Raw genomic sequence first — 9546 nt, forward strand, 5'->3', positions numbered from 1 at the left:
TGATTACTTCTTTATTAAATGTTTAGTTTAAAAAGACAAAGGGCTTCTCTTGTCAACATGTACATAGTCTCTCACCTTCAGTTACCAGAGAGCATGAAAAGATAAGAAAAGGATTTGTTTATAAAGTTGTAAAAATAGCAATGGAAGAATGTGAAATCTCAAATTCATTAAGGATGCTCTACCAAATTCATGGTGTTGACTAAAAAAGAGAATGATATTAAGAAATGAGATAGAGATATCTAGATAGACCTTTAAAAAAAAGCTTGGATCTCCAGATTTTTCTGAATTCTGTGGTCCTCAGAAATAACCTACTACTTCCTGTTAATGGTAAGTTCATCCTCTTGCTTAAAGATACTATATTGACCTCTGGCTTCCAGGAAGCATGTCCTCTTTTCAGAATCTACCCTCACTACTTCTCTTGAATACTGAACCAATAAGTACAGTTAAGCTACAATATAGAATGACCAGGGAAATACCGAGCTTATTAAGGGAAAAAGGGGAGTATAGCTGGAAAGAGCATCAAGATATAGACAGGCTGTGCTGATGGGATCTTACATGATGCATATCGTCTGAATCCTCATGTGATACTTTACAGGAATAGGACATAAAATTAGATAAAGAAACATTTTTGGATATGGAATTCTCTCTCGTGATATGAGTGATCACCTTAGCAAGGCCTCCAGGTAAGTAGTAAGTAGATAACCAGAGATGCCAGAATTGGTGAAAAAAGAGAGAGAGAGAGAGAGATTGAAAACTTCATAATATGGTCATGATTGATTAAATCTCTCACCTGAAGTCAGAAAACCCAATAGACTTAAGTTCTTCAAGGGAGAGGTTTGGCTAGAAAGGCCCCTCCCATTCTAACCAAACAATAAAGACTGTCTGGAGAAGAGGGCACTGCCATCATTGGAAACCTCATTAGTGACTATGTAGCATTGGACACAAACACATGCTCTTTCAAAATAGGGATCCATGGTAGCACTGGAGATGATAGGAACCCTGAGTAATATGGACCAGATGGCACAACTGAGCATGAAGTTCAAAGTGGCAGCCAGAGGAGCTATGAATATGGCTAACAGATCAGAGTGTCCCTAGGTACTAATTAATGAACTTCCAATTAATAAACACTCATTGAAATATATTTAAAAGGATAGATAGGAGGTTGAAGCAGTCTCTTTGTCAGGTTTGCACTTGGGACATATTAACCAAAGGGAAAGCTGAGTGTGTGTGAAGAAAGACCCTGCAATACAGAAGAAAATGACAGAGTAATGAATTTTTATACTTTCCTCCAAGATACCTGACACCATTGATTTGGATGCACTAGGCAAAAGTGAATCCCCAGCAATTTAAGAATTTTGAACACATGGGCACAGTACAGTGGATCTTGTTTAATCATCATATTAATATCATGATTACTTATTATTTACCCTGAACCATTGATGTTTGGTGCTTCTGTGGCTTCTGTAGGTATAACACAACATGGGTAGGCTGGGTGCACAGCTCAAGTGGTACAGTGCTTGCCTAGCAAGTGTGAGGCTCTAAGTTCAAACCCTAGTACACCAAAAAAGACAAAAAGTAAAAAAAAAAAAACAACAAAAATCCATGGATTTATTCACCAAGGGTGAAAGCAATGATTGGCCACACTTACAGTCAAACTCTATGACTCTTTGGGAGACAATATGATTTTAGTGTTCTAGGTTCTGAGAGATAAATGTTTCCATGAAGAGAATAGGAAAAGTTTCACTAAACTTTAAGCTGTGCTACCTTCACTTGGCCTCCCATTCTTTGGAAAGAAAAACTGACCTGAACATTAGAAGGAGATAGAGTTTATTATATGTAGGGACTAGAAAGATTACATTAGGCACCCGGGTCACTGAAAGTAGATAGAGGAGTGCCACAGCTTTGGCTTGAAATAGCAAGGTAATTAGGTGCTCAAACTTTTAAGGGATAAGGCTATTGGTAGACACCCAAATGGATAGTGAAGGAAGTCAAAGGATATCAATTCTACCCTGATATCAGTGCACCAAGGGCTATAGTTCTCTCTGATCTTTCTCTAACTTCCCAGAAAAAGAGATCAATGAAAATCATAGCAGCTCACAGAATTTATTATATAAAATAAGTAGATTAGAGTAGCATAAGACATGGACAACAGAGGATGCTGTGCATGGTACATCACTTTGGAACTGAGAATGCTAATGGGTAAAAGCTCTCAGCTGCCTTCTGTACTTGATGGAGTGAGGGATTATCAATATCAAGAGAAAATTGGGGTTGCTACTACACAACACAGGCAAAGAGGAATGTGTCTGGAACCCATGAGATTCTCTGAAAAGTCTTTTAGTACTGTGATGCCATATGGTAAATTTAATGTACAACTGCCATACAAACACAAGTAAGAGTGCTAATGACTCTTAACGATTCAAACTCCACAAAAATTAGTTCAGATTTGGTTCACTTAGCCAGCTGTTAGGAAACTCCCTGCTGGAACAAAGAACTATCCTCCTCAAGTGGAAGGTGATATCAAACCAAAGGAAAGACAGACATATCCTCTGTGTAGCTATAGATAGTCAAAGTTTTATTTACTATGAGGCAGTCAAAGGTGGCAGCAAGATGAGATAAGTGTGCGTGGCTACAGTGCATGTGGCAGCAGTCTTTTAACCATGAAAAGGGAAAAGAAAAGAAAAAGATGTTGGTGACATGTTAAGCCATCTAGTTGCTTTATTCACCTATTTACTTTCTAGTTAAAGGGATTTTTACACTGGTTCTGTGTCCTCAGGGCTGCACCTCTACCTGACCTTAGATATCACAAGTCTGCAGGTGATCTGAGTTGTGGTCCCCACCATTGTGGGCAAAACTGCTGACTCTCTGCATCCAGGAGCCTGACCTAACCAGGTGTGGAGCTTCAGTATCTGGGGAAAAAAACACTTTCATAGTCAAAAACGGAACAGGCAGTTGAGAAAGCAGCTGAAGAAGCCTGAAAGGCGGGTTGAGGGCAAGCTTATCAGCCGCTTTATACAGCACTATGAGACAATAAGTGTGAATGAAATTACAAGAGTTTCAGGTTTTCCATTTCCTATAAAACCATTGCAAGATTTACAAAAACCTCCACACCACGGGATAAATGACCACTGGGTTGGCTTTCCAAGATAATAGTGTACTTGGAAGCCTCACAAAGCTGGGTCTGTCAGCACTTTGGCTTTCTTTGTTCAAGTGTTGGAAGCCTTAAACAATCTGCAGTGGACCTCCACAGATGGACTGGGGGCTCTTATAATATCACCTCTGGGAGAGCTGGTCTATCAGAACTTTGAGGTTCTCCAAAAAGTAAGAAAGAATTCAGACTTTACAACAGGTCTCAACATTGGTAAAAATGATCTAAGACATGAAGCTGGGAAGCTCAGCAATATAAATATGCTTGTTTGCACAGCAGGTTGGCTTCTTCAACACATGGATAAAGCAATATGTTTTCATGCCACCAATCTCCAAATGCTCATTCTTGATGGAACAGATAGAATCTGTAATATTGGCTTGGCTAATACAATGAGTGCTATTATTGCAAATCCTCCTGAGAAAAGTCAGACTTTACTTTTCTCAGCTACACAAACCAAATCTGTAAAAAACCTGCATACTTGAGTTTGAAAAACCCCGAATCTATCTAGGTTCATGAAAAAGCATAATATAGCACCCATGCTACTTTGAAAATTTAACATGTAGAATTGAAGGGACATAAGAAACATGCTATTTATATACCTCAAACACACAGATAATTGATGCTCCAGAATAGAGAATTGTTTAAAGCAGTATTTGAAGAAATAGTGACAAACAATAATGAGGAAAATTCAAGACAGAGAGGGTTTTAAAACCACCCAAAGAATAAAGAAACATTACATTGGACAGATCAGTCATGTTCACTGAATCAAAATGAATATGCCTGAACTCAGAAGAATTAGCCTAGAATTTAAAACAGAAAGGTCATCTACATATCACATTTGCTTCTAGGCAACTCATAGTCTATAAAATAAATTTGCAAATATCTTAAACTGAATGATAATTAAGTCATATCAAAGTTGAGATAAATTTAAAGCTTAACTTAGATGTATATGTTAGAAAATATTAAGTTAATTTAAGAGAAAATCTTAGTATCTGGAGTAAATAAGACACTGAAAATAAACTTTAAAGTCAAACATTTTAAGGACATTAACCCATTATCAAAAGGTATCATTTATAGAGTAAGAGAGGAAGATGTAATATAACAGAAGGTATTTGCAATACTTATATCCAACAACAGGCTTACCTCAAGAAATATTTTATCTGTAAAATTAATAGAAAAAATAGACAATCCAATTAAAGAAAATAATGAAACTTAGGCAGTTGTTAAAAGAGGATATCTAAATGACAGATAGGCTTATAAAAATATATGTTACAATTTAACCATAACACGGTAATTCATTAGAATGGCTAATTTTTTTCTCACCTGACAAAACAAGCTAAACGTTTGTGGAGAATATAAAGCAAGTAGAACTCTCATGACCTGAGTGGAGTGTGAGTTGATACAGCCAATGTGGAAATTTGACATTTTGCACTAAAGTGAATAGACTCATGCTATCAGAAGAGGGACTGCAACTCTGTTGTTTCATCTGAGACAACACATAACATAGTTCAATTAGAATCAATATCAATCATCTTAGCCAGTATCAAAATACACTAATAATTCAAAAGTTACAGGCAACTGCAAGGTACAAGCACAACCTGAACTTCCAAATATTCTGAGTAGAATGAATGACTTATTGATGCCTAATTCCAAAGTGTCAAGAAACGTAATCAGAAAAAGAGGAAAATCAGACACGGCTGGGTGCTAGTGGCCCATACCTGTAATCCTAGCTATTTGTGAGGGTGAGATTGGGAAGATAGTGGTTCAAGGCCAGTCCATACAGTTCGCAGGACTCCATGTCTGAGTTAACCAGTCCAAAATGAACTGGAGGCATGGCTCATACAGTAGAGTGTCACTTTGCAAGTGTGAAGTTCTGGGTTCAAACTAAAGTCTCACAAAAAAAACAACAAATACAACAGACACAGATATTCATGTGAGCTGACAAAATATTCATATGAACTGACAAAAAGCAGCATATGAGCAAACTGTGTTGGATTCATTTATTATAGTCTTTAGAGAGAAAGAATGATCATAAAGAAAAGAGGTCAATGCAATCTCTTTAAACTCTTAAAAGTTTTTTTTTTTACCAGAATTGTTCCTAAAAATCTTTTAAATATATTATTCAGGATGTTGGAATTATTTTTGGAAGAAAAATCAAAGAATCGTCAGACTTTGCAGAGCCATTTAACATTTTCTACACTTTCTGCTTGGAATTATGTGTAAGAATAAAGGTATATCATAATCTTTTCTACCAAAAGGTCCCTAAGATTTGAATGTATAAAGTGGTTGGATAATATTAAACATTTCTGATAAATGAAAATACATGCAAATGAAATAAATTACAAGATATCACAGTCTTGTGCAAACGAGAAAGTGGAGGCCAAAATCTACACCAGGGAAGTTAAAACATTAGAAAAGCACAAAATTCAAATGGTGTATAATAATTTATAACCAGAAGAAAAGAGAATCACTGTGGATTTTGTTACTGCTCTGTCTGCTTTTATTTCCCATTCTTCTCTTCCCAGATCCAAGTTTACCAATTCTGCACTGGCACAGCCAAAACAATTAACAAGCTCCTACACATTTTAATGACAGTAGTAGAAACACAACAAATATATTGTCAGTATATTAAGTCAGTACAAAATAATGTGCTTTTAGAGGATTATATGTATAACCATATAATACAGCATGTTCATTGATGGTAGTCTGTCAACTTAAAAAGGTGAAAGTATGGGAGAAATTGTATCAAAATCTTTATACACTAGAATATAAATGGATACATCAATAATGTATCTATTTTCCTTAATTTGAAATAGCAAGATGAGGTAAAGTCTTAAAATTGGGCAAAGTGATCTGAGAATGACTATCAGGAAGCCCTAATTCATAGTTGATAGTGGATATGTTTGTCTACAAAGTGGCAGTATCAGGAAATTAAAGAGTTTTGATCAAATCAATGAGTGATATAACTTTAAAATTTTACTAAGGAAAATGTGTATGAATCAGCTTTCAGGTTAAAGTGAGGAATATTAATCTATACCACATAAAAAAAGGTAATTCATAGTAACTGTCCACAATACAATAATTGATTAGAATGTAGTGTCCAAGAGAAAATCACCAGCTTAAATTAATTAAAGTAGAATAAATTAAATTAAAGCAGAAGAAAATAAATAAAGTTGAAGAAAACATGAAATCTATGTATTTTAAGTCCTTAATACCTGAGTGTGACTAGTGACTTGTATTTAATAGCAAGATTCATAGAAGGTTTTCATTATCACATAAGGTTTTTCTGGGAAGTGTTAGTAAAATGACCAGGAATATTATCTAAATTTCTTCCTCTTCCTTAGAAAGAAACTGGGAAAGAAATAGCATGTTTTGTATCTCTCTAAAACAGAAGTTGTAGACATAAACATGGCATCCCAAACTCAAATTCATAGAACAATAATGTTCTGTGCAGCATGAAAAGGGGTCTTGTAAGAAATAAGTTGGAAGATTTCTACATTCAAATATCTCAGAAAAAATACTTCATGCAGTGACTCACACTAAAAATTCAAAAAGTAATGTGCATTAACATATTTTAAAAGGAACTGCAAAATTTGGTACGGTAAATGTACTTGTTCAATTTTGCTTACTGCAATGCTCAAATTTAGAACATTTAACCATTTTCTTAGTCATCTCCAGTGACATCAGTGTTCAAGAAAACACTGAGAGACCCTGTGCTTGATACTTATAAATGTATATCCATTAGGTCTAATTTATTTTCCCAATTTGGAAACCCAGATCTGCTTAAAGTGTCATTTAATAAAAAAATGCATACACTATACATCTATTAGTTTTAAAACAATCTTATTTACTTTTACTTTTCATAACCAAACAAAATTATTTCATACACCTTACTGAAAGATGTGGTATACAACTGTTATCTAAAGCCACCCTAATAGTCATGAGAACTTTTTATTCCTTTTTTTTTCTTTCTTTTTTTTTTTTGATGGTACTGGGATTTGAACACAGGGCCTTACACTTGCTAGACAGGTGCTCTACCACTTGAGCCACTCGTCTGGCCCAAGAACTTCTTATTACTATTTAATTATAACTTGGTACCATTGACCAACAGAATGGGAGAAAATATTTGTAAAGTTATGACTGAAACATAATTAATATCAAGAGTATGTAACTCAAAGCTCTATAGTACAAGTTCAAGCAACCCAATTAAAATAAGAGAGTACACTAAATAGATATACTTCAAAAGACATCACATAAAAACAGCCTATGGAAAAAATTCTCAGCATCACTAATCATCAGTAAGAGTGGTTGTTATAAAAAAGACTAATGATATCAAGTGCTGGTGAGAATGTGGGGAAGAAAAGCCTTGTATACTGATGGGGAGAATATAAATTAGTGGAGCCATTATGGGAAACAACATGGAGTCTCCTGAAAATGAAATAAATGTGGAAATCCCATACATTCAAGAAAAAGAGCATTTTAAAGAGTAAGGATTCTACTTCACTCTATGATATGGGGACTTTATTCTGAATACTTATCTACTAGTCTGTGTGACTATTGCAATAGATTTAATAAACTGATTTTATTTTTTTTTCTCCCACCCCCTCCCTTACCACCCACTCCGCAATACCCAGCAGGAACTATTTTGCCCTTATTTCTAATTTTGTTGTAGAGAGAGTATAAGCAATAATAGAAAGGAACAAGGGTTTTTGCTGGTTGAGATAAGGATAGCTATACAGGGCATTGACTCACATTGATTTCCTGTGCGTGGGTGTTACCTTCTAGGTTAATTCTTTTTGATCTAACCTTTTCTCTAGTACCTGTTCCCCTTTTCCTATTGGCCTCAGTTGCTTTGAGGTATCTGCTTTAGTTTCTCTGCATTAAGGGCAACAAATGCTAGCTAGTTTTTTAGGTGTCTTACCTATCCTCACCCCTCCCTTGTGTGCTCTCGCTTTTATCATGTGCTCATAGTCCAATCCCCTTGTTGTGTTTGCCCTTGATCTAATGTCCACATATGAGGGAGAACATATGATTTTTGGTCTTTTGGGCCAGGCTAACCTCACTCAGAATGATGTTCTCCAATTCCATCCATTTACCAGCGAATGATAACATTCCGTTCTTCTTCATGGCTGCATAAAATTCCATTGTGTATAGATACCATATTTTCTTAATCCATTCGTCAGTGCTGGGGCATCTTGGCTGTTTCCATAACTTGGCTATTGTGAATAGTGCCGCAATAAACATGGGTGTGCAGGTGCCTCTGGAGTAACCTGTGTCGCAGTCTTTTGGGTATATCCCCAAGAGTGGTATTGCTGGATCGAATGGTAGATCGATGTCCAGCTTTTTAAGTAGCCTCCAAATTTTTTTCCAGAGTGGTTGTACTAGTCTACATTCCCACCAACAGTGTAAGAGGGTTCCTTTTTCCCTGCATCCTTGCCAACACCTGTTGTTGGTGGTGTTGCTGATGATGGCTATTCTAACAGGGGTGAGGTGGAATCTTAGCGTAGTTTTAATTTGCATTCCCTTTATTGCTAGAGATGGTGAGCATTTTTTCATGTGTTTTCTGGCCATTTGAATTTCTTCTTTTGAGAAAGTTCTGTTTAGTCCACGTGCCCATTTCTTTATTGGTTCATTAGTTTTGGGAGAATTTAGTTTTTTAAGTTCCCTGTATATTCTGGTTATCAGTCCTTTGTCTGATGTATAGTTGGCAAATATTTTCTCCCACTCTGTGGGTGTTCTCTTCAGTTTAGAGACCATTTCTTTTGATGAACAGAAGCTTTTTAGTTTTATGAGGTCCCATTTATCTATGCTATCTCTTAGTTGCTGTGCTGCTGGGGTTTCATTGAGAAAGTTCTTACCTATACCTACTAACTCCAGAGTATTTCCTACTCTTTCTTGTATCAACTTAAGAGTTTGGGGTCTGATATTAAGATCCTTGATCCATTTTGAGTTAATCTTGGTATAGGGTGATATACATGGATCTAGTTTCAGTTTTTTGCAGACTGCTAACCAGTTGTCCCAGCAGTTTTTGTTGAAGAGGCTGTGATTTCTCCATTGTATATTTTTAGCTCCTTTGTCAAAGATAAGTTGCTTATAGTTGTGTGGCTTCATATCTGGATCCTCTATTCTGTCCAACTGGTCTTCATGTCTGTTTTTGTGCCAGTACCATGCTGTTTTTATTGTTATTGCTTTGTAATATAGTTTGAAGTCAGGTATTGTGATACCTCCTGCATTGTTCTTTTGACTGAGTATTGCCTTGGCTATTCGTGGCCTCTTGTGTTTCCATATAAATTTAACAGTAGATTTTTCAATCTCTTTAATGAATGTCATTGGAATTTTGATGGGAATTGCATTAAACATGTAGATTACTTGGGGAAGTATAGACATTTTTACTATGTTGA

General features: G+C 35.9%; 1 pseudogene; it reads left to right on the forward strand.

Annotated features, from left to right (window-relative positions):
* Positions 1-2883: 2883 nt before the first annotated feature.
* On the forward strand, positions 2884-9155 carry LOC141421408 (probable ATP-dependent RNA helicase DDX10 pseudogene; annotated as a pseudogene).
* The last annotated feature ends 391 nt before the right edge of the window (positions 9156-9546 follow it).

Source organism: Castor canadensis, chromosome 3 (genome assembly GCF_047511655.1).
Source record: "Castor canadensis chromosome 3, mCasCan1.hap1v2, whole genome shotgun sequence".
In the NCBI taxonomy this organism is placed as follows: domain Eukaryota; kingdom Metazoa; phylum Chordata; class Mammalia; order Rodentia; family Castoridae; genus Castor; species Castor canadensis.